The sequence below is a fragment of the Anomaloglossus baeobatrachus genome, chromosome 9 (assembly GCF_048569485.1).
Source record: "Anomaloglossus baeobatrachus isolate aAnoBae1 chromosome 9, aAnoBae1.hap1, whole genome shotgun sequence".
Lineage (NCBI taxonomy): Eukaryota > Metazoa > Chordata > Amphibia > Anura > Aromobatidae > Anomaloglossus > Anomaloglossus baeobatrachus.
The window spans coordinates 163,548,057-163,575,132 of NC_134361.1; the positions used below are offsets into that span (position 1 = coordinate 163,548,057).

General features: G+C 48.6%; 11 non-coding genes and 5 pseudogenes across 11 annotated transcripts; all 16 read left to right on the forward strand.

Moving 5' to 3' along the window:
- The first annotated feature begins 1,068 nt into the window (after positions 1 to 1,068).
- Positions 1,069 to 1,259, forward strand: LOC142252617 (U2 spliceosomal RNA). Its single transcript, XR_012725986.1, has one exon. It is a non-coding gene; the product is annotated as a U2 spliceosomal RNA (small nuclear RNA).
- A 1,919-nt stretch (positions 1,260 to 3,178) lies between these two features.
- Positions 3,179 to 3,372, forward strand: LOC142253066 (U2 spliceosomal RNA). The gene has a single exon (XR_012726386.1). It is a non-coding gene; the product is annotated as a U2 spliceosomal RNA (small nuclear RNA).
- A 1,117-nt stretch (positions 3,373 to 4,489) lies between these two features.
- Positions 4,490 to 4,680, forward strand: LOC142252628 (U2 spliceosomal RNA). Its single transcript, XR_012725997.1, has one exon. It is a non-coding gene; the product is annotated as a U2 spliceosomal RNA (small nuclear RNA).
- A 1,117-nt stretch (positions 4,681 to 5,797) lies between these two features.
- On the forward strand, positions 5,798 to 5,988 carry LOC142252639 (U2 spliceosomal RNA). The gene has a single exon (XR_012726008.1). It is a non-coding gene; the product is annotated as a U2 spliceosomal RNA (small nuclear RNA).
- Positions 5,989 to 7,105: 1,117 nt separating this feature from the next.
- On the forward strand, positions 7,106 to 7,296 carry LOC142252650 (U2 spliceosomal RNA). Its single transcript, XR_012726019.1, has one exon. It is a non-coding gene; the product is annotated as a U2 spliceosomal RNA (small nuclear RNA).
- A 1,117-nt stretch (positions 7,297 to 8,413) lies between these two features.
- LOC142252661 (U2 spliceosomal RNA) lies at positions 8,414 to 8,604 on the forward strand. Its single transcript, XR_012726030.1, has one exon. It is a non-coding gene; the product is annotated as a U2 spliceosomal RNA (small nuclear RNA).
- A 1,117-nt stretch (positions 8,605 to 9,721) lies between these two features.
- LOC142252672 (U2 spliceosomal RNA) lies at positions 9,722 to 9,912 on the forward strand. The gene has a single exon (XR_012726041.1). It is a non-coding gene; the product is annotated as a U2 spliceosomal RNA (small nuclear RNA).
- A 1,117-nt stretch (positions 9,913 to 11,029) lies between these two features.
- LOC142252683 (U2 spliceosomal RNA) lies at positions 11,030 to 11,220 on the forward strand. Its single transcript, XR_012726052.1, has one exon. It is a non-coding gene; the product is annotated as a U2 spliceosomal RNA (small nuclear RNA).
- A 1,117-nt stretch (positions 11,221 to 12,337) lies between these two features.
- On the forward strand, positions 12,338 to 12,528 carry LOC142252694 (U2 spliceosomal RNA). Its single transcript, XR_012726063.1, has one exon. It is a non-coding gene; the product is annotated as a U2 spliceosomal RNA (small nuclear RNA).
- Positions 12,529 to 13,821: 1,293 nt separating this feature from the next.
- Positions 13,822 to 14,024, forward strand: LOC142253473 (U2 spliceosomal RNA; annotated as a pseudogene).
- Positions 14,025 to 15,317: 1,293 nt separating this feature from the next.
- LOC142253525 (U2 spliceosomal RNA) lies at positions 15,318 to 15,528 on the forward strand (annotated as a pseudogene).
- A 1,117-nt stretch (positions 15,529 to 16,645) lies between these two features.
- Positions 16,646 to 16,735, forward strand: LOC142253597 (U2 spliceosomal RNA; annotated as a pseudogene).
- A 5,443-nt stretch (positions 16,736 to 22,178) lies between these two features.
- LOC142253271 (U2 spliceosomal RNA) lies at positions 22,179 to 22,383 on the forward strand (annotated as a pseudogene).
- A 1,117-nt stretch (positions 22,384 to 23,500) lies between these two features.
- Positions 23,501 to 23,691, forward strand: LOC142252705 (U2 spliceosomal RNA). Its single transcript, XR_012726074.1, has one exon. It is a non-coding gene; the product is annotated as a U2 spliceosomal RNA (small nuclear RNA).
- A 1,117-nt stretch (positions 23,692 to 24,808) lies between these two features.
- Positions 24,809 to 24,999, forward strand: LOC142253984 (U2 spliceosomal RNA). The gene has a single exon (XR_012727009.1). It is a non-coding gene; the product is annotated as a U2 spliceosomal RNA (small nuclear RNA).
- A 1,294-nt stretch (positions 25,000 to 26,293) lies between these two features.
- On the forward strand, positions 26,294 to 26,498 carry LOC142253509 (U2 spliceosomal RNA; annotated as a pseudogene).
- Positions 26,499 to 27,076: the final 578 nt, after the last annotated feature.

The window sequence follows — 27,076 nt, forward strand, 5'->3', positions numbered from 1 at the left end:
CCCGATTAGCGAATTGAAATGAATTTTTATCTAACACACTTTTTACTTGCTTTATTCATCCAAATAGCAAACTCATCACCACTCAACTTCACCAACTCTGCTATGTCCCGTGCAGTATCTTGTTGTCAGTCTAATCTAGATCATGTGTAATTGAATGGAATAGATCCCTTTTGGACAAAGTGGAGTCAGATGCTGCAGTGACCACAGGTGTGAGAGGATCTACAATTGGCATCTGGTGTTATCTCTCTGCTTCCACTCCAAATAAAGTTACCTGTTGTTACCTGAACGTCAAATACTAAGAATGGGCGGCCTATGAAAGAATTAGTACTTTCATTAAGTATACTAAACCGGCTAATTGGGAATAGACAAACTGTAAAAAGCCCTCTGAGAAAGCCCCTCTCTAACCTTTGTTAGTAAGCTTTTCTGTAGCCTGCCTGTTGATGTATTTTCGGTTTGAACAGTGCACAACATGAAGAGACGGAACACTGGCGGCTTGTCACAATGCCCCCCGATGACATCACAATAGCGCTGCTGCCTAGAAAACAAGCTGCGCAGAAGAAGTTGTTCTTTGGGTGGGAGGGTGGGCTAGTGGAAGGAGGGGGCAATCTCTTTTTTTCCCGGGTGGTAGGGGGATGACAGGAGAAGGGAAGCGGGTGGTGAGAAAGGTACAGAGGGCAGGGTTTGGGGGCTGGGAAGGAAAGGGAAAAGATTAGGGTTTGGGGATGATGAAAGGGCTTTCTACGGGTAAGGATGGCAAAGGGTGGCAGTGACGGAAAGTCAGGCAACCTGTCCTGTCCGTCTTTTTGTATCGTGAATTGGAAAGACTGCAAGGGGGAGGGGAGTTGCTTGCGCCCTAAAGGAGGAGTTATTCAGATTCATTGCAGTGGGCGGCGGCTGCAAAACGCACCATTCTTCTTGTTTTTGCTCTGCAAAGCAGCCTTTTCAAGGGTTGGCTTGGGTGACAAAATGTCTTGTGTAGGCGTGGGTTTGTCTCCCTCTCGCTCTCTCTCCCTAAGATGTGTCCGGCATAGGCCAGGGTGCCACTCGAGGCCCAAACCAATTCTGGTTATCGCTTCTCGGCCTTTTGGCTAAGATCAAGTGTAGTATCTGTTCTTATCAGTTTAATATCTGATACGTCCCCTATCTGGGGACCATATATTAAATGGATTTTTAGAACAGGGAGATGGAAAAAGAGCTTGCTCTGTCCACTCCACGCATTGACCTGGTATTGCAGTACCTCCAGGAACGGTGCACCCCTTCTTAACCCAGTTTCCAAAAGCAGAACTCGATTCACCTGATTCATATTAGCCCGATTAGCGAATTGAAATGAATTTTTATCTAACACACTTTTTACTTGCTTTATTCATCCAAATAGCAAACTCATCACCACTCAACTTCACCAACTCTGCTATGTCCCGTGCAGTATCTTGTTGTCAGTCTAATCTAGATCATGTGTAATTGAATGGAATAGATCCCTTTTGGACAAAGTGGAGTCAGATGCTGCAGTGACCACAGGTGTGAGAGGATCTACAATTGGCATCTGGTGTTATCTCTCTGCTTCCACTCCAAATAAAGTTACCTGTTGTTACCTGAACGTCAAATACTAAGAATGGGCGGCCTATGAAAGAATTAGTACTTTCATTAAGTATACTAAACCGGCTAATTGGGAATAGACAAACTGTAAAAAGCCCTCTGAGAAAGCCCCTCTCTAACCTTTGTTAGTAAGCTTTTCTGTAGCCTGCCTGTTGATGTATTTTCGGTTTGAACAGTGCACAACATGAAGAGACGGAACACTGGCGGCTTGTCACAATGCCCCCCGATGACATCACAATAGCGCTGCTGCCTAGAAAACAAGCTGCGCAGAAGAAGTTGTTCTTTGGGTGGGAGGGTGGGCTAGTGGAAGGAGGGGGCAATCTCTTTTTTTCCCGGGTGGTAGGGGGATGACAGGAGAAGGGAAGCGGGTGGTGAGAAAGGTACAGAGGGCAGGGTTTGGGGGCTGGGAAGGAAAGGGAAAAGATTAGGGTTTGGGGATGATGAAAGGGCTTTCTACGGGTAAGGATGGCAAAGGGTGGCAGTGACGGAAAGTCAGGCAACCTGTCCTGTCCGTCTTTTTGTATCGTGAATTGGAAAGACTGCAAGGGGGAGGGGAGTTGCTTGCGCCCTAAAGGAGGAGTTATTCAGATTCATTGCAGTGGGCGGCGGCTGCAAAACGCACCATTCTTCTTGTTTTTGCTCTGCAAAGCAGCCTTTTCAAGGGTTGGCTTGGGTGACAAAATGTCTTGTGTAGGCGTGGGTTTGTCTCCCTCTCGCTCTCTCTCCCTAAGATGTGTCCGGCATAGGCCAGGGTGCCACTCGAGGCCCAAACCAATTCTGGTTATCGCTTCTCGGCCTTTTGGCTAAGATCAAGTGTAGTGTTGTTCGAAGAGGTGGTTTAAGCTCCAGGCCACCTTAGTACAATGATACAATGCACACTGGAAGGTTGCGCTTGCTAGTACTCTGGGTGGATAGTATATTCATCTAGAGGAAAACATGGCCCTACCAGGATCGAGGCTATTAGACTGAGTAAGGGTGGGGGGCTATGGTACAACGTGCCCCAGGACTGACGACCCTGGAGTGAGTCTGAGCTTGCTGGCTTGGGACCCCGGCAAGCCTTGGGCTCTGTAGCACACCGTACCTTGCCTTTTCATACTTTTTGAGCATATTACCCTATCCCGGCCTTCTGGCTAGGAAGGGAAATTTTTATAATCCCGGTCGGAGGTCTGGTCAGCTTTGGGCTGAGAAACTAACACCCGGTTGGAGGTCTGGGTCAGCTTCGGCTGAGAAACCAACACCCGGTTGGAGGTCTGGGTCAGCTTCGGCTGAGAAACCAACACCCGGTTGGAGGTCCGGTTAGCCTTGGGCTGAGAAACCAACACCGATTGACGGTCCGGGCAGTTTCGGCTGCGAAACCAACAACTAGTAGCTCTCTACTCCACTTGGGTAAGATGCCTGGGTGGACGCTGGGAGCAACGACAAGGCTCAACCAGGCTTCGGCTTGGGGGAGCACCGAAGATCACTGACCCTTGCTGTGGCCTTCTGGCTCGGAGGGACGGGGTTGATTTTTGGGGACCCTCTCCTCACGGTGGGGTCCACACGAATCCTAGCCTTTGCACTGTTTTTGGTGTGACTTCGGTCATGCATTTTTTGTGGTGCTTTGGAAAGCTTCATTAAATCAAAAAATCTGTTCTTATCAGTTTAATATCTGATACGTCCCCTATCTGGGGACCATATATTAAATGGATTTTTAGAACAGGGAGATGGAAAAAGAGCTTGCTCTGTCCACTCCACGCATTGACCTGGTATTGCAGTACCTCCAGGAACGGTGCACCCCTTCTTAACCCAGTTTCCAAAAGCAGAACTCGATTCACCTGATTCATATTAGCCCGATTAGCGAATTGAAATGAATTTTTATCTAACACACTTTTTACTTGCTTTATTCATCCAAATAGCAAACTCATCACCACTCAACTTCACCAACTCTGCTATGTCCCGTGCAGTATCTTGTTGTCAGTTTAATCTAGATCATGTGTAATTGAATGGAATAGATCCCTTTTGGACAAAGTGGAGTCAGATGCTGCAGTGACCACAGGTGTGAGAGGATCTACAATTGGCATCTGGTGTTATCTCTCTGCTTCCACTCCAAATAAAGTTACCTGTTGTTACCTGAACGTCAAATACTAAGAATGGGCGGCCTATGAAAGAATTAGTACTTTCATTAAGTATACTAAACCGGCTAATTGGGAATAGACAAACTGTAAAAAGCCCTCTGAGAAAGCCCCTCTCTAACCTTTGTTAGTAAGCTTTTCTGTAGCCTGCCTGTTGATGTATTTTCGGTTTGAACAGTGCACAACATGAAGAGACGGAACACTGGCGGCTTGTCACAATGCCCCCCGATGACATCACAATAGCGCTGCTGCCTAGAAAACAAGCTGCGCAGAAGAAGTTGTTCTTTGGGTGGGAGGGTGGGCTAGTGGAAGGAGGGGGCAATCTCTTTTTTTCCCGGGTGGTAGGGGGATGACAGGAGAAGGGAAGCGGGTGGTGAGAAAGGTACAGAGGGCAGGGTTTGGGGGCTGGGAAGGAAAGGGAAAAGATTAGGGTTTGGGGATGATGAAAGGGCTTTCTACGGGTAAGGATGGCAAAGGGTGGCAGTGACGGAAAGTCAGGCAACCTGTCCTGTCCGTCTTTTTGTATCGTGAATTGGAAAGACTGCAAGGGGGAGGGGAGTTGCTTGCGCCCTAAAGGAGGAGTTATTCAGATTCATTGCAGTGGGCGGCGGCTGCAAAACGCACCATTCTTCTTGTTTTTGCTCTGCAAAGCAGCCTTTTCAAGGGTTGGCTTGGGTGACAAAATGTCTTGTGTAGGCGTGGGTTTGTCTCCCTCTCGCTCTCTCTCCCTAAGATGTGTCCGGCATAGGCCAGGGTGCCACTCGAGGCCCAAACCAATTCTGGTTATCGCTTCTCGGCCTTTTGGCTAAGATCAAGTGTAGTATCTGTTCTTATCAGTTTAATATCTGATACGTCCCCTATCTGGGGACCATATATTAAATGGATTTTTAGAACAGGGAGATGGAAAAAGAGCTTGCTCTGTCCACTCCACGCATTGACCTGGTATTGCAGTACCTCCAGGAACGGTGCACCCCTTCTTAACCCAGTTTCCAAAAGCAGAACTCGATTCACCTGATTCATATTAGCCCGATTAGCGAATTGAAATGAATTTTTATCTAACACACTTTTTACTTGCTTTATTCATCCAAATAGCAAACTCATCACCACTCAACTTCACCAACTCTGCTATGTCCCGTGCAGTATCTTGTTGTCAGTCTAATCTAGATCATGTGTAATTGAATGGAATAGATCCCTTTTGGACAAAGTGGAGTCAGATGCTGCAGTGACCACAGGTGTGAGAGGATCTACAATTGGCATCTGGTGTTATCTCTCTGCTTCCACTCCAAATAAAGTTACCTGTTGTTACCTGAACGTCAAATACTAAGAATGGGCGGCCTATGAAAGAATTAGTACTTTCATTAAGTATACTAAACCGGCTAATTGGGAATAGACAAACTGTAAAAAGCCCTCTGAGAAAGCCCCTCTCTAACCTTTGTTAGTAAGCTTTTCTGTAGCCTGCCTGTTGATGTATTTTCGGTTTGAACAGTGCACAACATGAAGAGACGGAACACTGGCGGCTTGTCACAATGCCCCCCGATGACATCACAATAGCGCTGCTGCCTAGAAAACAAGCTGCGCAGAAGAAGTTGTTCTTTGGGTGGGAGGGTGGGCTAGTGGAAGGAGGGGGCAATCTCTTTTTTTCCCGGGTGGTAGGGGGATGACAGGAGAAGGGAAGCGGGTGGTGAGAAAGGTACAGAGGGCAGGGTTTGGGGGCTGGGAAGGAAAGGGAAAAGATTAGGGTTTGGGGATGATGAAAGGGCTTTCTACGGGTAAGGATGGCAAAGGGTGGCAGTGACGGAAAGTCAGGCAACCTGTCCTGTCCGTCTTTTTGTATCGTGAATTGGAAAGACTGCAAGGGGGAGGGGAGTTGCTTGCGCCCTAAAGGAGGAGTTATTCAGATTCATTGCAGTGGGCGGCGGCTGCAAAACGCACCATTCTTCTTGTTTTTGCTCTGCAAAGCAGCCTTTTCAAGGGTTGGCTTGGGTGACAAAATGTCTTGTGTAGGCGTGGGTTTGTCTCCCTCTCGCTCTCTCTCCCTAAGATGTGTCCGGCATAGGCCAGGGTGCCACTCGAGGCCCAAACCAATTCTGGTTATCGCTTCTCGGCCTTTTGGCTAAGATCAAGTGTAGTATCTGTTCTTATCAGTTTAATATCTGATACGTCCCCTATCTGGGGACCATATATTAAATGGATTTTTAGAACAGGGAGATGGAAAAAGAGCTTGCTCTGTCCACTCCACGCATTGACCTGGTATTGCAGTACCTCCAGGAACGGTGCACCCCTTCTTAACCCAGTTTCCAAAAGCAGAACTCGATTCACCTGATTCATATTAGCCCGATTAGTGAATTGAAATGAATTTTTATCTAACACACTTTTTACTTGCTTTATTCATCCAAATAGCAAACTCATCACCACTCAACTTCACCAACTCTGCTATGTCCCGTGCAGTATCTTGTTGTCAGTCTAATCTAGATCATGTGTAATTGAATGGAATAGATCCCTTTTGGACAAAGTGGAGTCAGATGCTGCAGTGACCACAGGTGTGAGAGGATCTACAATTGGCATCTGGTGTTATCTCTCTGCTTCCACTCCAAATAAAGTTACCTGTTGTTACCTGAACGTCAAATACTAAGAATGGGCGGCCTATGAAAGAATTAGTACTTTCATTAAGTATACTAAACCGGCTAATTGGGAATAGACAAACTGTAAAAAGCCCTCTGAGAAAGCCCCTCTCTAACCTTTGTTAGTAAGCTTTTCTGTAGCCTGCCTGTTGATGTATTTTCGGTTTGAACAGTGCACAACATGAAGAGACGGAACACTGGCGGCTTGTCACAATGCCCCCCGATGACATCACAATAGCGCTGCTGCCTAGAAAACAAGCTGCGCAGAAGAAGTTGTTCTTTGGGTGGGAGGGTGGGCTAGTGGAAGGAGGGGGCAATCTCTTTTTTTCCCGGGTGGTAGGGGGATGACAGGAGAAGGGAAGCGGGTGGTGAGAAAGGTACAGAGGGCAGGGTTTGGGGGCTGGGAAGGAAAGGGAAAAGATTAGGGTTTGGGGATGATGAAAGGGCTTTCTACGGGTAAGGATGGCAAAGGGTGGCAGTGACGGAAAGTCAGGCAACCTGTCCTGTCCGTCTTTTTGTATCGTGAATTGGAAAGACTGCAAGGGGGAGGGGAGTTGCTTGCGCCCTAAAGGAGGAGTTATTCAGATTCATTGCAGTGGGCGGCGGCTGCAAAACGCACCATTCTTCTTGTTTTTGCTCTGCAAAGCAGCCTTTTCAAGGGTTGGCTTGGGTGACAAAATGTCTTGTGTAGGCGTGGGTTTGTCTCCCTCTCGCTCTCTCTCCCTAAGATGTGTCCGGCATAGGCCAGGGTGCCACTCGAGGCCCAAACCAATTCTGGTTATCGCTTCTCGGCCTTTTGGCTAAGATCAAGTGTAGTATCTGTTCTTATCAGTTTAATATCTGATACGTCCCCTATCTGGGGACCATATATTAAATGGATTTTTAGAACAGGGAGATGGAAAAAGAGCTTGCTCTGTCCACTCCACGCATTGACCTGGTATTGCAGTACCTCCAGGAACGGTGCACCCCTTCTTAACCCAGTTTCCAAAAGCAGAACTCGATTCACCTGATTCATATTAGCCCGATTAGCGAATTGAAATGAATTTTTATCTAACACACTTTTTACTTGCTTTATTCATCCAAATAGCAAACTCATCACCACTCAACTTCACCAACTCTGCTATGTCCCGTGCAGTATCTTGTTGTCAGTCTAATCTAGATCATGTGTAATTGAATGGAATAGATCCCTTTTGGACAAAGTGGAGTCAGATGCTGCAGTGACCACAGGTGTGAGAGGATCTACAATTGGCATCTGGTGTTATCTCTCTGCTTCCACTCCAAATAAAGTTACCTGTTGTTACCTGAACGTCAAATACTAAGAATGGGCGGCCTATGAAAGAATTAGTACTTTCATTAAGTATACTAAACCGGCTAATTGGGAATAGACAAACTGTAAAAAGCCCTCTGAGAAAGCCCCTCTCTAACCTTTGTTAGTAAGCTTTTCTGTAGCCTGCCTGTTGATGTATTTTCGGTTTGAACAGTGCACAACATGAAGAGACGGAACACTGGCGGCTTGTCACAATGCCCCCCGATGACATCACAATAGCGCTGCTGCCTAGAAAACAAGCTGCGCAGAAGAAGTTGTTCTTTGGGTGGGAGGGTGGGCTAGTGGAAGGAGGGGGCAATCTCTTTTTTTCCCGGGTGGTAGGGGGATGACAGGAGAAGGGAAGCGGGTGGTGAGAAAGGTACAGAGGGCAGGGTTTGGGGGCTGGGAAGGAAAGGGAAAAGATTAGGGTTTGGGGATGATGAAAGGGCTTTCTACGGGTAAGGATGGCAAAGGGTGGCAGTGACGGAAAGTCAGGCAACCTGTCCTGTCCGTCTTTTTGTATCGTGAATTGGAAAGACTGCAAGGGGGAGGGGAGTTGCTTGCGCCCTAAAGGAGGAGTTATTCAGATTCATTGCAGTGGGCGGCGGCTGCAAAACGCACCATTCTTCTTGTTTTTGCTCTGCAAAGCAGCCTTTTCAAGGGTTGGCTTGGGTGACAAAATGTCTTGTGTAGGCGTGGGTTTGTCTCCCTCTCGCTCTCTCTCCCTAAGATGTGTCCGGCATAGGCCAGGGTGCCACTCGAGGCCCAAACCAATTCTGGTTATCGCTTCTCGGCCTTTTGGCTAAGATCAAGTGTAGTATCTGTTCTTATCAGTTTAATATCTGATACGTCCCCTATCTGGGGACCATATATTAAATGGATTTTTAGAACAGGGAGATGGAAAAAGAGCTTGCTCTGTCCACTCCACGCATTGACCTGGTATTGCAGTACCTCCAGGAACGGTGCACCCCTTCTTAACCCAGTTTCCAAAAGCAGAACTCGATTCACCTGATTCATATTAGCCCGATTAGCGAATTGAAATGAATTTTTATCTAACACACTTTTTACTTGCTTTATTCATCCAAATAGCAAACTCATCACCACTCAACTTCACCAACTCTGCTATGTCCCGTGCAGTATCTTGTTGTCAGTCTAATCTAGATCATGTGTAATTGAATGGAATAGATCCCTTTTGGACAAAGTGGAGTCAGATGCTGCAGTGACCACAGGTGTGAGAGGATCTACAATTGGCATCTGGTGTTATCTCTCTGCTTCCACTCCAAATAAAGTTACCTGTTGTTACCTGAACGTCAAATACTAAGAATGGGCGGCCTATGAAAGAATTAGTACTTTCATTAAGTATACTAAACCGGCTAATTGGGAATAGACAAACTGTAAAAAGCCCTCTGAGAAAGCCCCTCTCTAACCTTTGTTAGTAAGCTTTTCTGTAGCCTGCCTGTTGATGTATTTTCGGTTTGAACAGTGCACAACATGAAGAGACGGAACACTGGCGGCTTGTCACAATGCCCCCCGATGACATCACAATAGCGCTGCTGCCTAGAAAACAAGCTGCGCAGAAGAAGTTGTTCTTTGGGTGGGAGGGTGGGCTAGTGGAAGGAGGGGGCAATCTCTTTTTTTCCCGGGTGGTAGGGGGATGACAGGAGAAGGGAAGCGGGTGGTGAGAAAGGTACAGAGGGCAGGGTTTGGGGGCTGGGAAGGAAAGGGAAAAGATTAGGGTTTGGGGATGATGAAAGGGCTTTCTACGGGTAAGGATGGCAAAGGGTGGCAGTGACGGAAAGTCAGGCAACCTGTCCTGTCCGTCTTTTTGTATCGTGAATTGGAAAGACTGCAAGGGGGAGGGGAGTTGCTTGCGCCCTAAAGGAGGAGTTATTCAGATTCATTGCAGTGGGCGGCGGCTGCAAAACGCACCATTCTTCTTGTTTTTGCTCTGCAAAGCAGCCTTTTCAAGGGTTGGCTTGGGTGACAAAATGTCTTGTGTAGGCGTGGGTTTGTCTCCCTCTCGCTCTCTCTCCCTAAGATGTGTCCGGCATAGGCCAGGGTGCCACTCGAGGCCCAAACCAATTCTGGTTATCGCTTCTCGGCCTTTTGGCTAAGATCAAGTGTAGTATCTGTTCTTATCAGTTTAATATCTGATACGTCCCCTATCTGGGGACCATATATTAAATGGATTTTTAGAACAGGGAGATGGAAAAAGAGCTTGCTCTGTCCACTCCACGCATTGACCTGGTATTGCAGTACCTCCAGGAACGGTGCACCCCTTCTTAACCCAGTTTCCAAAAGCAGAACTCGATTCACCTGATTCATATTAGCCCGATTAGCGAATTGAAATGAATTTTTATCTAACACACTTTTTACTTGCTTTATTCATCCAAATAGCAAACTCATCACCACTCAACTTCACCAACTCTGCTATGTCCCGTGCAGTATCTTGTTGTCAGTCTAATCTAGATCATGTGTAATTGAATGGAATAGATCCCTTTTGGACAAAGTGGAGTCAGATGCTGCAGTGACCACAGGTGTGAGAGGATCTACAATTGGCATCTGGTGTTATCTCTCTGCTTCCACTCCAAATAAAGTTACCTGTTGTTACCTGAACGTCAAATACTAAGAATGGGCGGCCTATGAAAGAATTAGTACTTTCATTAAGTATACTAAACCGGCTAATTGGGAATAGACAAACTGTAAAAAGCCCTCTGAGAAAGCCCCTCTCTAACCTTTGTTAGTAAGCTTTTCTGTAGCCTGCCTGTTGATGTATTTTCGGTTTGAACAGTGCACAACATGAAGAGACGGAACACTGGCGGCTTGTCACAATGCCCCCCGATGACATCACAATAGCGCTGCTGCCTAGAAAACAAGCTGCGCAGAAGAAGTTGTTCTTTGGGTGGGAGGGTGGGCTAGTGGAAGGAGGGGGCAATCTCTTTTTTTCCCGGGTGGTAGGGGGATGACAGGAGAAGGGAAGCGGGTGGTGAGAAAGGTACAGAGGGCAGGGTTTGGGGGCTGGGAAGGAAAGGGAAAAGATTAGGGTTTGGGGATGATGAAAGGGCTTTCTACGGGTAAGGATGGCAAAGGGTGGCAGTGACGGAAAGTCAGGCAACCTGTCCTGTCCGTCTTTTTGTATCGTGAATTGGAAAGACTGCAAGGGGGAGGGGAGTTGCTTGCGCCCTAAAGGAGGAGTTATTCAGATTCATTGCAGTGGGCGGCGGCTGCAAAACGCACCATTCTTCTTGTTTTTGCTCTGCAAAGCAGCCTTTTCAAGGGTTGGCTTGGGTGACAAAATGTCTTGTGTAGGCGTGGGTTTGTCTCCCTCTCGCTCTCTCTCCCTAAGATGTGTCCGGCATAGGCCAGGGTGCCACTCGAGGCCCAAACCAATTCTGGTTATCGCTTCTCGGCCTTTTGGCTAAGATCAAGTGTAGTATCTGTTCTTATCAGTTTAATATCTGATACGTCCCCTATCTGGGGACCATATATTAAATGGATTTTTAGAACAGGGAGATGGAAAAAGAGCTTGCTCTGTCCACTCCACGCATTGACCTGGTATTGCAGTACCTCCAGGAACGGTGCACCCCTTCTTAACCCAGTTTCCAAAAGCAGAGCTCGATTCACCTGATTCATATTAGCCCGATTAGCGAATTGAAATGAATTTTTATCTAACACACTTTTTACTTGCTTTATTCATCCAAATAGCAAACTCATCACCACTCAACTTCACCAACTCTGCTATGTCCCGTGCAGTATCTTGTTGTCAGTCTAATCTAGATCATGTGTAATTGAATGGAATAGATCCCTTTTGGACAAAGTGGAGTCAGATGCTGCAGTGACCACAGGTGTGAGAGGATCTACAATTGGCATCTGGTGTTATCTCTCTGCTTCCACTCCAAATAAAGTTACCTGTTGTTACCTGAACGTCAAATACTAAGAATGGGCGGCCTATGAAAGAATTAGTACTTTCATTAAGTATACTAAACCGGCTAATTGGGAATAGACAAACTGTAAAAAGCCCTCTGAGAAAGCCCCTCTCTAACCTTTGTTAGTAAGCTTTTCTGTAGCCTGCCTGTTGATGTATTTTCGGTTTGAACAGTGCACAACATGAAGAGACGGAACACTGGCGGCTTGTCACAATGCCCCCCGATGACATCACAATAGCGCTGCTGCCTAGAAAACAAGCTGCGCAGAAGAAGTTGTTCTTTGGGTGGGAGGGTGGGCTAGTGGAAGGAGGGGGCAATCTCTTTTTTTCCCGGGTGGTAGGGGGATGACAGGAGAAGGGAAGCGGGTGGTGAGAAAGGTACAGAGGGCAGGGTTTGGGGGCTGGGAAGGAAAGGGAAAAGATTAGGGTTTGGGGATGATGAAAGGGCTTTCTACGGGTAAGGATGGCAAAGGGTGGCAGTGACGGAAAGTCAGGCAACCTGTCCTGTCCGTCTTTTTGTATCGTGAATTGGAAAGACTGCAAGGGGGAGGGGAGTTGCTTGCGCCCTAAAGGAGGAGTTATTCAGATTCATTGCAGTGGGCGGCGGCTGCAAAACGCACCATTCTTCTTGTTTTTGCTCTGCAAAGCAGCCTTTTCAAGGGTTGGCTTGGGTGACAAAATGTCTTGTGTAGGCGTGGGTTTGTCTCCCTCTCGCTCTCTCTCCCTAAGATGTGTCCGGCATAGGCCAGGGTGCCACTCGAGGCCCAAACCAATTCTGGTTATCGCTTCTCGGCCTTTTGGCTAAGATCAAGTGTAGTATCTGTTCTTATCAGTTTAATATCTGATACGTCCCCTATCTGGGGACCATATATTAAATGGATTTTTAGAACAGGGAGATGGAAAAAGAGCTTGCTCTGTCCACTCCACGCATTGACCTGGTATTGCAGTACCTCCAGGAACGGTGCACCCCTTCTTAACCCAGTTTCCAAAAGCAGAACTCGATTCACCTGATTCATATTAGCCCGATTAGCGAATTGAAATGAATTTTTATCTAACACACTTTTTACTTGCTTTATTCATCCAAATAGCAAACTCATCACCACTCAACTTCACCAACTCTGCTATGTCCCGTGCAGTATCTTGTTGTCAGTCTAATCTAGATCATGTGTAATTGAATGGAATAGATCCCTTTTGGACAAAGTGGAGTCAGATGCTGCAGTGACCACAGGTGTGAGAGGATCTACAATTGGCATCTGGTGTTATCTCTCTGCTTCCACTCCAAATAAAGTTACCTGTTGTTACCTGAACGTCAAATACTAAGAATGGGCGGCCTATGAAAGAATTAGTACTTTCATTAAGTATACTAAACCGGCTAATTGGGAATAGACAAACTGTAAAAAGCCCTCTGAGAAAGCCCCTCTCTAACCTTTGTTAGTAAGCTTTTCTGTAGCCTGCCTGTTGATGTATTTTCGGTTTGAACAGTGCACAACATGAAGAGACGGAACACTGGCGGCTTGTCACAATGCCCCCCGATGACATCACAATAGCGCTGCTGCCTAGAAAACAAGCTGCGCAGAAGAAGTTGTTCTTTGGGTGGGAGGGTGGGCTAGTGGAAGGAGGGGGCAATCTCTTTTTTTCCCGGGTGGTAGGGGGATGACAGGAGAAGGGAAGCGGGTGGTGAGAAAGGTACAGAGGGCAGGGTTTGGGGGCTGGGAAGGAAAGGGAAAAGATTAGGGTTTGGGGATGATGAAAGGGCTTTCTACGGGTAAGGATGGCAAAGGGTGGCAGTGACGGAAAGTCAGGCAACCTGTCCTGTCCGTCTTTTTGTATCGTGAATTGGAAAGACTGCAAGGGGGAGGGGAGTTGCTTGCGCCCTAAAGGAGGAGTTATTCAGATTCATTGCAGTGGGCGGCGGCTGCAAAACGCACCATTCTTCTTGTTTTTGCTCTGCAAAGCAGCCTTTTCAAGGGTTGGCTTGGGTGACAAAATGTCTTGTGTAGGCGTGGGTTTGTCTCCCTCTCGCTCTCTCTCCCTAAGATGTGTCCGGCATAGGCCAGGGTGCCACTCGAGGCCCAAACCAATTCTGGTTATCGCTTCTCGGCCTTTTGGCTAAGATCAAGTGTAGTTTGGGAGGGTACTACCTTGGTTGGTGCTGAAAGGTGCCAGGGTATTGCACAACTGCTGGCCTTGGGGGAGTGTGCATCGTAGGATGTCATAGCCCTCTTGTGACGGACGGTTACCTGGGCAACGAGAGGCGGTCACTTTATTATTTTCAAACTCATCCTTCAAAAAAAAAAAAAAAAAAAAAAAAAAAATCTGTTCTTATCAGTTTAATATCTGATACGTCCCCTATCTGGGGACCATATATTAAATGGATTTTTAGAACAGGGAGATGGAAAAAGAGCTTGCTCTGTCCACTCCACGCATTGACCTGGTATTGCAGTACCTCCAGGAACGGTGCACCCCTTCTTAACCCAGTTTCCAAAAGCAGAACTCGATTCACCTGATTCATATTAGCCCGATTAGCGAATTGAAATGAATTTTTATCTAACACACTTTTTACTTGCTTTATTCATCCAAATAGCAAACTCATCACCACTCAACTTCACCAACTCTGCTATGTCCCGTGCAGTATCTTGTTGTCAGTCTAATCTAGATCATGTGTAATTGAATGGAATAGATCCCTTTTGGACAAAGTGGAGTCAGATGCTGCAGTGACCACAGGTGTGAGAGGATCTACAATTGGCATCTGGTGTTATCTCTCTGCTTCCACTCCAAATAAAGTTACCTGTTGTTACCTGAACGTCAAATACTAAGAATGGGCGGCCTATGAAAGAATTAGTACTTTCATTAAGTATACTAAACCGGCTAATTGGGAATAGACAAACTGTAAAAAGCCCTCTGAGAAAGCCCCTCTCTAACCTTTGTTAGTAAGCTTTTCTGTAGCCTGCCTGTTGATGTATTTTCGGTTTGAACAGTGCACAACATGAAGAGACGGAACACTGGCGGCTTGTCACAATGCCCCCCGATGACATCACAATAGCGCTGCTGCCTAGAAAACAAGCTGCGCAGAAGAAGTTGTTCTTTGGGTGGGAGGGTGGGCTAGTGGAAGGAGGGGGCAATCTCTTTTTTTCCCGGGTGGTAGGGGGATGACAGGAGAAGGGAAGCGGGTGGTGAGAAAGGTACAGAGGGCAGGGTTTGGGGGCTGGGAAGGAAAGGGAAAAGATTAGGGTTTGGGGATGATGAAAGGGCTTTCTACGGGTAAGGATGGCAAAGGGTGGCAGTGACGGAAAGTCAGGCAACCTGTCCTGTCCGTCTTTTTGTATCGTGAATTGGAAAGACTGCAAGGGGGAGGGGAGTTGCTTGCGCCCTAAAGGAGGAGTTATTCAGATTCATTGCAGTGGGCGGCGGCTGCAAAACGCACCATTCTTCTTGTTTTTGCTCTGCAAAGCAGCCTTTTCAAGGGTTGGCTTGGGTGACAAAATGTCTTGTGTAGGCGTGGGTTTGTCTCCCTCTCGCTCTCTCTCCCTAAGATGTGTCCGGCATAGGCCAGGGTGCCACTCGAGGCCCAAACCAATTCTGGTTATCGCTTCTCGGCCTTTTGGCTAAGATCAAGTGTAGTTTGGGAGGGTACTACCTTGGTTGGTGCTGAAAGGTGCCAGGGTATTGCACAACTGCTGGCCTTGGGGGAGTGTGCATCGTAGGATGTCATAGCCCTCTTGTGACGGACAGTTACCTGGGCAACGAGATGCGGTCACTTTATTATTTTCAAACTCATCCTTCAAAAAAAAAAAAAAAAAAAAAAAAAAAAAAAAAAAATCTGTTCTTATCAGTTTAATATCTGATACGTCCCCTATCTGGGGACCATATATTAAATGGATTTTTAGAACAGGGAGATGGAAAAAGAGCTTGCTCTGTCCACTCCACGCATTGACCTGGTATTGCAGTACCTCCAGGAACGGTGCACCCCTTCTTAACCCAGTTTCCAAAAGCAGAACTCGATTCACCTGATTCATATTAGCCCGATTAGCGAATTGAAATGAATTTTTATCTAACACACTTTTTACTTGCTTTATTCATCCAAATAGCAAACTCATCACCACTCAACTTCACCAACTCTGCTATGTCCCGTGCAGTATCTTGTTGTCAGTCTAATCTAGATCATGTGTAATTGAATGGAATAGATCCCTTTTGGACAAAGTGGAGTCAGATGCTGCAGTGACCACAGGTGTGAGAGGATCTACAATTGGCATCTGGTGTTATCTCTCTGCTTCCACTCCAAATAAAGTTACCTGTTGTTACCTGAACGTCAAATACTAAGAATGGGCGGCCTATGAAAGAATTAGTACTTTCATTAAGTATACTAAACCGGCTAATTGGGAATAGACAAACTGTAAAAAGCCCTCTGAGAAAGCCCCTCTCTAACCTTTGTTAGTAAGCTTTTCTGTAGCCTGCCTGTTGATGTATTTTCGGTTTGAACAGTGCACAACATGAAGAGACGGAACACTGGCGGCTTGTCACAATGCCCCCCGATGACATCACAATAGCGCTGCTGCCTAGAAAACAAGCTGCGCAGAAGAAGTTGTTCTTTGGGTGGGAGGGTGGGCTAGTGGAAGGAGGGGGCAATCTCTTTTTTTCCCGGGTGGTAGGGGGATGACAGGAGAAGGGAAGCGGGTGGTGAGAAAGGTACAGAGGGCAGGGTTTGGGGGCTGGGAAGGAAAGGGAAAAGATTAGGGTTTGGGGATGATGAAAGGGCTTTCTACGGGTAAGGATGGCAAAGGGTGGCAGTGACGGAAAGTCAGGCAACCTGTCCTGTCCGTCTTTTTGTATCGTGAATTGGAAAGACTGCAAGGGGGAGGGGAGTTGCTTGCGCCCTAAAGGAGGAGTTATTCAGATTCATTGCAGTGGGCGGCGGCTGCAAAACGCACCATTCTTCTTGTTTTTGCTCTGCAAAGCAGCCTTTTCAAGGGTTGGCTTGGGTGACAAAATGTCTTGTGTAGGCGTGGGTTTGTCTCCCTCTCGCTCTCTCTCCCTAAGATGTGTCCGGCATAGGCCAGGGTGCCACTCGAGGCCCAAACCAATTCTGGTTATCGCTTCTCGGCCTTTTGGCTAAGATCAAGTGTAGTATCTGTTCTTATCAGAACAAACTGAGCTAGCTACACTTGACGAGATACGATCAGGGAGACGAGCTCCGAAGCCCAGCCGAGACCGGAAGAGGGAGATCGGACGGAAGAAGAGCTTGGCAGAAAGAAGCAAGAAGACGAAGCCTCGGAGAAGACTTGGGGAGACCAGAGGAACTTCGAGGAGGAACACAGCGGGAGAAGACACCCGGAGAAGAATCCAAGATCCAGCTCCGGGAACTCAAGCAGGAACCAGCCATGGCAAGCAAGCCAGAGAAGGCAGCCAAGAAGGCTCAGGACCCAGGGACCTCCAGGAAGGCTCATCCAGAGGCTTCTTCGGCCCAAGAGGCCCCTACCTCCGACGCCAGCCAGCCGGAGGGAGCCCGGACGCTGCCTGAAAAGGCTCCAACCCTGGAGCCTTGGATGCGGCAGACGGTCGCCCTGAAGCTAAAGGCGGTGGATGGTAGGTTGCCGGACATGTCCAGCGACGTGTTCTGCAAGAAGATGATTCTGGATCAGGGCTTCTCCAGGGCGGAAACCCTGAGTGTCCAGACCTTCATGACTGGCATTTTTCTGGTAACCTTTGCCACGGTGAATGCCTGCAGGAGATACTGGGAGGCGATGAACGCAGCGATGCCGGACTCCCCTTTTCATTCTTTTTTAGGATCCTGTCCTATACAGAGGGATGAAAAGAGGATCACGGTCTCCATGCGGAACCCGCACACCCCAGGAAGAGACATCTCCACGTTCCTGGGACGTCTCTGCACAGTGGTGAGGGAGCCATCCCACATCCTTAACGGCAACGGATTCTGGACGGGTAAGTGGTCAGTAACCGTTCGACTCTACAGGGAACCAGCATCCGAGGATGGTCTCCAGCACCTGCCCCCGACATTCTCTCTGGGAAACTCCTTTGGTCTCATCTACTACCCGGACATGCCACACAACTGCAGGAAATGTGGCGGGAAAGGGCATTCGATGAAGACCTGCAAGGAGAACGCCTGCAGGGTTTGCCGGGTGACGGGACACAGCTCCAAGGACTGCCCAAAGAAGAAGACTTGCAACCTATGTGGACAGGTGGACCACCTTTACAAGGACTGCCCACAGCGGGAGAAATCCTGGGCAAGGGTTGCCGCGGCGACCCAGTATCGGGTAGTCACAGCTTCGTCGACCAAGGCAGCTACGACCAAGGCCACAGAGGCCAAGGACAAGGCGGCCAAGAACCCGGCGACCGTGGCTCCAGCCGATGCCCCAGCAGCCACGGAGTCCAGGAAAAAGAAGGGTAAGAAAACTGTTGCCCCCTCCCTGGTCCCCCCCCCTGTCACCCCTGTCCAAACCCCTCCCCCCCCGGCCAACCCTACTGAGGATTCCACTACCTCCACCTCATTCCCCTACTCCTCAGTTGGTCTCCTCACCCCCCCCCCAAAGCCCACTCTCCCTCCCCAGACCATGAGAGCAGAGGGCCTCAGCACTCTTGCACTTTTCACCGAGGAGGATTTTCCAGCTCTTGTCTCCTCAGGTACAGGCCAAAGGAAAAGGAAGGTGGAAGATAGTCCTGTCGCAGAACCTTCCAAGCTGTTCATTGTGGACCTCAATCCACCCCAGGAAGAGGAGGATGGCCTCCTCCCAGAACCGGACGTGTTGGAGCAGATGGTGGAGTCCCTTGTGGCCGAAGAAGAAATGGAGGAGTCGGAAGCCACTGAGGCACCATCCCTGCTCGATCAGCTAGAAGAAGAGGGTCTGCTGGAGATACCCTTACCAGCAGGTGCCAAAGAGGAAGAACCGCCCGACCGGAGTGGTAACTAAGGCACACCGCCTGCTCTAACTTTCTCTTTCCTCCAATGACTGCTAACATTAACATCTTTTCCATTAATGTTAGGAGCATCAGAGACAAGTTCCGACGTCAGACAATTTTTGCGTTCCTTAACACTCAGTCTAGTGATGTATTTTTCCTGCAGGAATGCTCCCTTCCCTCCTCTAGGTCCTTCAACCATCTGGCCAGGGAGTGGACCCATGGCCCATCCTACTGGTCTGGCGGGGGCGACTGTAGGTCCGCGGGGGTCGCCGTGCTGATCAGGGGAAGCGCCTTCACATTGGACTCTGTTCAGGAAATCGTCTGCGGCAGGTTACTGCTCGTGGATGGCACCTGGGCGGGAGAACCTGTCAGGTTCATCAATGTGTATGCTTCTCCTGTGAAGAGCGATCGACTGGAGCTCCTCCAAGCCCTGCGCCCTCAGCTCGCTACCGCCAGGACGGTAGTGATGGCCGGGGATTTCAACTGCCCGATTGAGGAGGATGGACGCAGTTCTGGAACGGCTGCCAAGTTGGACGTCACATCCAAACTGCTCATTGAGATGGTGACCGAAGCCTCTCTTGTGGACGTTGTTGGCTCCATCGGACACGGATCTGTGAACTATTCATGGTGCCGATCCGATGGCTCGCTGCGTTCCAGGATTGACTTTGTGTTTACCTCTCGGGCGGTTGGGCGGAGTGGGCACTCGATGGTCCCCTGCTTCTTCTCTGACCACAGAGCCATTCACTTTCAAGGTGTGCTGGGCCATGGCTTCCCCATTGGCCCGGGCTCCTGGAAGCTGAACTGCTCTCTGCTGGAAAAGGGTGAGATTCTGGAGGAGCTTAGAGCTGCCTACTCCACGTGGCGGGCCTACAAGGCGGGCTTCCAGTCTGTTTCTGACTGGTGGGAATACGTTAAACTCGAGTTCCGTTTCTTCTTTCAGGCAAAGAGTCAACAACAGGCGTGTCTGAAGAGGAGGGACTTCAGGAGACTCCAGCGTGAGCTGCGTTCCCTGCAGGACCTTCTTCGATGCGGCTGGGACGTGAGAGAGGAGCTGGAGGAGACTAAGAGGAGCCTGAAAAGGCACTTCGAGGAGGAGTCCGAGCGAATTGTCTTCCGTTCCAAAGTGGAGAACCTGGAGAAGGGTGAGAAATGTAACTCGTTCTTTTTCAGGAAACTCCACGCCGGTCACACGCCCATGAATGAACTACGAGACGAGAGTGGAAGCATGCGACGCGGGAAAGAGAATGTGATGAAGGTCGTCAGCGACTTCTACAGCGAACTCTACGCCCGCAAGACTACTGACCCCGAGGCCGCCGATAAGTTCCTGTCAGGTATCACTAACCATCTTGACCCTGCAGACGCGGCGGCCATGGACGTTCCTCTGACGGTGGACGAGCTGCTCTCGGCCGCCAAATCCTTTAGTTCTGGCAGGACACCGGGCAGTGACGGCCTCCCAGCAGAGCTCTATGTAGCGCTGGGAGACCTAATCTGTCCGGACCTGTTAGGGCTGTATGAGGAGATGGTGGTGGAGGGCAGAATGCCTCCATCTCTGAGGGAAGGAATGGTCACGATCCTGTACAAGCGTAAAGGAGAGAGGTGCGACCTGAAGAATTGGCGTCCCATCACCCTTCTGAATGTCGACTACAAGATCCTGGCCAAGACGATGGCAACGAGACTGAAGACGGTTATCGGACGGATCATCCACCCGGATCAGACCTGCGGCATCCCCGGACGTCGCATCGCAGACAGCCTGGCTCTCATGCGGGACACGGTCGAGTACATCAAAGCCCGCCGGGTGCACGCAGCCCTGATCTCGTTGGATCAGGAAAAGGCCTTCGACCGTGTTTCCCATGAGTTCCTGGGCAAAGCTCTGCACAGGTTAGGTTTGGGTAACATGTTTTGTTTGTATGTCCAACTAATGTATTTTGATATTCACAGCTCGGTGTTGGTAAACGGCTGGAAGACTGACCCCTTCCCGGTCCTCTCAGGGGTCAGACAAGGCTGTCCTCTGTCACCTCTTCTTTTTGTTTGTGTTATAGAACTCTTTGCAGAGGCTATCCGGCGGAATGGAGAGATCAGAGGGATCACCGCACCAGGACCAGAACGCTTCGAGGTCAAGTGCTCGCTCTACATGGACGACGTGACCGTCTTCTGCGCGGACCAGCGCTCAGTCGACACCCTCGTCCAGACCTGTGAGACCTTCGGACGGGCTTCGGGAGCCAAAGTCAACTGCGGGAAGTCGGAAGCCATGCTCTTCGGGGACTGGCAGCCGGCCTCTTCCGCCCCCTTCCCTTTCAGCATCCAGCCGGATTTCATCAAGGTTCTTGGAGTCTGGTTCGGGAAGGAAGGAGCAGCCCTCAAGTCCTGGGAGGAACGCTTGACCAAGATCACCCAACGGATCGGTCTGTGGAGCCTCAGACGCCTCACCTGTGAGGGCAAAGCACTGGTCCTGCGTAACGAGGTACTGCCCGTGCTGCAGTACACGGCCCAGGCCTGGCCCCCCCTTGCCACCGTGTGCAGGGCCATTACCAGGACGGTGTTTCGTTTTGTCTGGGGATCCAAGATGGACAGAGTAAAGCGGAGCATCATGTACAAGGATCCTCGCAAGGGTGGGAAGGGCGTACCCGATATCCCCACCCTCCTGCGATCCTCCTTCGTATGTGACTGCGTTCGCCGAACTCTGCGAGTCAAGAGAGGTTCCGCGGGTGGGTCCATGTCTCGCTTCTTCCTGCTCCCCCTTTGGAGACGGTTAGGCTGGGACAAGTGGGACAGCTCCTTCCCCTACAACTGGACGGCGCCATGGTTCTACGGAGACGTGGTTCGGTTTGTGAGGGAACACCAACTGGAGGGACTCAAGCCTGATTTGTGGAAGCCAAAGACTATCCACAAACTCATCAGAGCCAAGGACGAAATGGAGAACATTCCAGGACTTCATCACGACACACTGGAGACTGTTTGGACAAACGTGTCATCGGCTGGATTGACCAACGGGCACAAGGACTTGTCATGGATGGCGATACAGGGCGGACTGCCCGTCCGGTCATTCATGCATGCCCGGAACCTGTGCAAAACCCGGTACTGCCCAAGGTGCCCCTTCGTGGAGGAAACATCGCTGCATGCCTTTTGGGACTGCCGTTTCGCACAGCGCCTGTTGGTTGCCCTGGAGGATGACCTGAGGAACTCCGTCCCCAGAGGGAGTTTATCGTACTATTCCGTACTTTATGGACTCTTCCCTGGGACTCACACCGTTGGAGCCATCCAGGAGGCTTGGCGCCTTATGAACTGCTTTAAGGACGCTATTTGGGTCGCCAGGAACCGGCTCATCTTGAAGAGGGAGAGGATGTCTATCCAGGATTGCCGCAGGCTGATCCACAGCCTGCTCAGAGACTATTCCATCATGGACAGTCCGGACGACAGCGCCGAGGAGGAGGTTTAGACCTCTTCCATGCCCCCTCCCTCCTTTTCCCGTTATGTGCGTCTTTCAATAAAGCTTCGGGCCTGTGATTTCCCCACCCTATCCCCCTTTTCCCCTACCCCCATCCCCCAATCGCCGGTTCGTCGTTATTTATTGTCTAACTTTTTCTTTCAGCTTGAGTGTTATGGATAAGCATAGGAGCGTGATGTATAGTTTAGTGCGTCGTACTCTATGGCTATGTAAGAAGGATTGTATATTTCTGTGTGTACGGGGCTGCGGCACTGTACACGGTTTGTTACCTATTTGTGAGTAGTGCAGGATAATAAAGATGCTGTTAAATCAAAAAATCTGTTCTTATCAGTTTAATATCTGATACGTCCCCTATCTGGGGACCATATATTAAATGGATTTTTAGAACAGGGAGATGGAAAAAGAGCTTGCTCTGTCCACTCCACGCATTGACCTGGTATTGCAGTACCTCCAGGAACGGTGCACCCCTTCTTAACCCAGTTTCCAAAAGCAGAACTCGATTCACCTGATTCATATTAGCCCGATTAGCGAATTGAAATGAATTTTTATCTAACACACTTTTTACTTGCTTTATTCATCCAAATAGCAAACTCATCACCACTCAACTTCACCAACTCTGCTATGTCCCGTGCAGTATCTTGTTGTCAGTCTAATCTAGATCATGTGTAATTGAATGGAATAGATCCCTTTTGGACAAAGTGGAGTCAGATGCTGCAGTGACCACAGGTGTGAGAGGATCTACAATTGGCATCTGGTGTTATCTCTCTGCTTCCACTCCAAATAAAGTTACCTGTTGTTACCTGAACGTCAAATACTAAGAATGGGCGGCCTATGAAAGAATTAGTACTTTCATTAAGTATACTAAACCGGCTAATTGGGAATAGACAAACTGTAAAAAGCCCTCTGAGAAAGCCCCTCTCTAACCTTTGTTAGTAAGCTTTTCTGTAGCCTGCCTGTTGATGTATTTTCGGTTTGAACAGTGCACAACATGAAGAGACGGAACACTGGCGGCTTGTCACAATGCCCCCCGATGACATCACAATAGCGCTGCTGCCTAGAAAACAAGCTGCGCAGAAGAAGTTGTTCTTTGGGTGGGAGGGTGGGCTAGTGGAAGGAGGGGGCAATCTCTTTTTTTCCCGGGTGGTAGGGGGATGACAGGAGAAGGGAAGCGGGTGGTGAGAAAGGTACAGAGGGCAGGGTTTGGGGGCTGGGAAGGAAAGGGAAAAGATTAGGGTTTGGGGATGATGAAAGGGCTTTCTACGGGTAAGGATGGCAAAGGGTGGCAGTGACGGAAAGTCAGGCAACCTGTCCTGTCCGTCTTTTTGTATCGTGAATTGGAAAGACTGCAAGGGGGAGGGGAGTTGCTTGCGCCCTAAAGGAGGAGTTATTCAGATTCATTGCAGTGGGCGGCGGCTGCAAAACGCACCATTCTTCTTGTTTTTGCTCTGCAAAGCAGCCTTTTCAAGGGTTGGCTTGGGTGACAAAATGTCTTGTGTAGGCGTGGGTTTGTCTCCCTCTCGCTCTCTCTCCCTAAGATGTGTCCGGCATAGGCCAGGGTGCCACTCGAGGCCCAAACCAATTCTGGTTATCGCTTCTCGGCCTTTTGGCTAAGATCAAGTGTAGTATCTGTTCTTATCAGTTTAATATCTGATACGTCCCCTATCTGGGGACCATATATTAAATGGATTTTTAGAACAGGGAGATGGAAAAAGAGCTTGCTCTGTCCACTCCACGCATTGACCTGGTATTGCAGTACCTCCAGGAACGGTGCACCCCTTCTTAACCCAGTTTCCAAAAGCAGAACTCGATTCACCTGATACATATTAGCCCGATTAGCGAATTGAAATGAATTTTTATCTAACACACTTTTTACTTGCTTTATTCATCCAAATAGCAAACTCATCACCACTCAACTTCACCAACTCTGCTATGTCCCGTGCAGTATCTTGTTGTCAGTCTAATCTAGATCATGTGTAATTGAATGGAATAGATCCCTTTTGGACAAAGTGGAGTCAGATGCTGCAGTGACCACAGGTGTGAGAGGATCTACAATTGGCATCTGGTGTTATCTCTCTGCTTCCACTCCAAATAAAGTTACCTGTTGTTACCTGAACGTCAAATACTAAGAATGGGCGGCCTATGAAAGAATTAGTACTTTCATTAAGTATACTAAACCGGCTAATTGGGAATAGACAAACTGTAAAAAGCCCTCTGAGAAAGCCCCTCTCTAACCTTTGTTAGTAAGCTTTTCTGTAGCCTGCCTGTTGATGTATTTTCGGTTTGAACAGTGCACAACATGAAGAGACGGAACACTGGCGGCTTGTCACAATGCCCCCCGATGACATCACAATAGCGCTGCTGCCTAGAAAACAAGCTGCGCAGAAGAAGTTGTTCTTTGGGTGGGAGGGTGGGCTAGTGGAAGGAGGGGGCAATCTCTTTTTTTCCCGGGTGGTAGGGGGATGACAGGAGAAGGGAAGCGGGTGGTGAGAAAGGTACAGAGGGCAGGGTTTGGGGGCTGGGAAGGAAAGGGAAAAGATTAGGGTTTGGGGATGATGAAAGGGCTTTCTACGGGTAAGGATGGCAAAGGGTGGCAGTGACGGAAAGTCAGGCAACCTGTCCTGTCCGTCTTTTTGTATCGTGAATTGGAAAGACTGCAAGGGGGAGGGGAGTTGCTTGCGCCCTAAAGGAGGAGTTATTCAGATTCATTGCAGTGGGCGGCGGCTGCAAAACGCACCATTCTTCTTGTTTTTGCTCTGCAAAGCAGCCTTTTCAAGGGTTGGCTTGGGTGACAAAATGTCTTGTGTAGGCGTGGGTTTGTCTCCCTCTCGCTCTCTCTCCCTAAGATGTGTCCGGCATAGGCCAGGGTGCCACTCGAGGCCCAAACCAATTCTGGTTATCGCTTCTCGGCCTTTTGGCTAAGATCAAGTGTAGTATCTGTTCTTATCAGTTTAATATCTGATACGTCCCCTATCTGGGGACCATATATTAAATGGATTTTTAGAACAGGGAGATGGAAAAAGAGCTTGCTCTGTCCACTCCACGCATTGACCTGGTATTGCAGTACCTCCAGGTACGGTGCACCCCTTCTTAACCCAGTTTCCAAAAGCAGAACTCGATTCACCTGATTCATATTAGCCCGATTAGCGAATTGAAATGAATTTTTATCTAACACACTTTTTACTTGCTTTATTCATCCAAATAGCAAACTCATCACCACTCAACTTCACCAACTCTGCTATGTCCCGTGCAGTATCTTGTTGTCAGTCTAATCTAGATCATGTGTAATTGAATGGAATAGATCCCTTTTGGACAAAGTGGAGTCAGATGCTGCAGTGACCACAGGTGTGAGAGGATCTACAATTGGCATCTGGTGTTATCTCTCTGCTTCCACTCCAAATAAAGTTACCTGTTGTTACCTGAACGTCAAATACTAAGAATGGGCGGCCTATGAAAGAATTAGTACTTTCATTAAGTATACTAAACCGGCTAATTGGGAATAGACAAACTGTAAAAAGCCCTCTGAGAAAGCCCCTCTCTAACCTTTGTTAGTAAGCTTTTCTGTAGCCTGCCTGTTGATGTATTTTCGGTTTGAACAGTGCACAACATGAAGAGACGGAACACTGGCGGCTTGTCACAATGCCCCCCGATGACATCACAATAGCGCTGCTGCCTAGAAAACAAGCTGCGCAGAAGAAGTTGTTCTTTGGGTGGGAGGGTGGGCTAGTGGAAGGAGGGGGCAATCTCTTTTTTTCCCGGGTGGTAGGGGGATGACAGGAGAAGGGAAGCGGGTGGTGAGAAAGGTACAGAGGGCAGGGTTTGGGGGCTGGGAAGGAAAGGGAAAAGATTAGGGTTTGGGGATGATGAAAGGGCTTTCTACGGGTAAGGATGGCAAAGGGTGGCAGTGACGGAAAGTCAGGCAACCTGTCCTGTCCGTCTTTTTGTATCGTGAATTGGAAAGACTGCAAGGGGGAGGGGAGTTGCTTGCGCCCTAAAGGAGGAGTTATTCAGATTCATTGCAGTGGGCGGCGGCTGCAAAACGCACCATTCTTCTTGTTTTTGCTCTGCAAAGCAGCCTTTTCAAGGGTTGGCTTGGGTGACAAAATGTCTTGTGTAGGCGTGGGTTTGTCTCCCTCTCGCTCTCTCTCCCTAAGATGTGTCCGGCATAGGCCAGGGTGCCACTCGAGGCCCAAACCAATTCTGGTTATCGCTTCTCGGCCTTTTGGCTAAGATCAAGTGTAGTTTGGGAGGGTACTACCTTGGTTGGTGCTGAAAGGTGCCAGGGTATTGCACAACTGCTGGCCTTGGGGGAGTGTGCATCGTAGGATGTCATAGCCCTCTTGTGACGGACAGTTACCTGGGCAACGAGAGGCGGTCACTTTGTTATTTTCAAACTCATCCTTCAAAAAAAAAAAAAAAAAAAAAAAAAAAAAAATCTGTTCTTATCAGTTTAATATCTGATACGTCCCCTATCTGGGGACCATATATTAAATGGATTTTTAGAACAGGGAGATGGAAAAAGAGCTTGCTCTGTCCACTCCACGCATTGACCTGGTATTGCAGTACCTCCAGGAACGGTGCACCCCTTCTTAACCCAGTTTCCAAAAGCAGAACTCGATTCACCTGATTCATATTAGCCCGATTAGCGAATTGAAATGAATTTTTATCTAACACACTTTTTACTTGCTTTATTCATCCAAATAGCAAACTCATCACCACTCAACTTCACCAACTCTGCTATGTCCCGTGCAGTATCTTGTTGTCAGTCTAATCTAGATCATGTGTAATTGAATGGAATAGATCCCTTTTGGACAAAGTGGAGTCAGATGCTGCAGTGACCACAGGTGTGAGAGGATCTACAATTGGCATCTGGTGTTATCTCTCTGCTTCCACTCCAAATAAAGTTACCTGTTGTTACCTGAACGTCAAATACTAAGAATGGGCGGCCTATGAAAGAATTAGTACTTTCATTAAGTATACTAAACCGGCTAATTGGGAATAGACAAACTGTAAAAAGCCCTCTGAGAAAGCCCCTCTCTAACCTTTGTTAGTAAGCTTTTCTGTAGCCTGCCTGTTGATGTATTTTCGGTTTGAACAGTGCACAACATGAAGAGACGGAACACTGGCGGCTTGTCACAATGCCCCCCGATGACATCACAATAGCGC